Raw genomic sequence first — 262 nt, 5'->3', positions numbered from 1 at the left:
TCGTATATTAGTCAGTATATCTTGTTTATGTGTTCATGTAGGTGTGATTGGTCAGATAGGTATTAATATGAATAGAGAGATATTACATCTGTAGGTTAGTGGTTCGTTATACATTATGCATTATGAGCAAAGTATATTCAGTTTATACAGTTATGTACCATTTATGATATTTAGTTTGTATGTATTTTCTAAGTTGACCAGAAATATAGCCAACCAAGTACGACTGGTGATCATAACTGGTGATTTCTCTGCCATAGAAACT

General features: G+C 31.7%; 1 protein-coding gene across 1 annotated transcript in view; it reads left to right on the top strand.

The window, feature by feature from the left end:
- Positions 1–262, top strand: part of LOC119585239 (putative uncharacterized protein MYH16) — a gene marked incomplete at its 5' end in the record, with an annotated part of 81,296 nt that overhangs the window by 2,277 nt on the left and 78,757 nt on the right.

Source organism: Penaeus monodon, chromosome 19, assembly GCF_015228065.2.
Source record: "Penaeus monodon isolate SGIC_2016 chromosome 19, NSTDA_Pmon_1, whole genome shotgun sequence".
In the NCBI taxonomy this organism is placed as follows: Eukaryota; Metazoa; Arthropoda; class Malacostraca; order Decapoda; family Penaeidae; genus Penaeus; species Penaeus monodon.
Note: the sequence above shows the minus strand (reverse complement) of the source record. Positions and strands in the feature narration are given on the sequence as shown.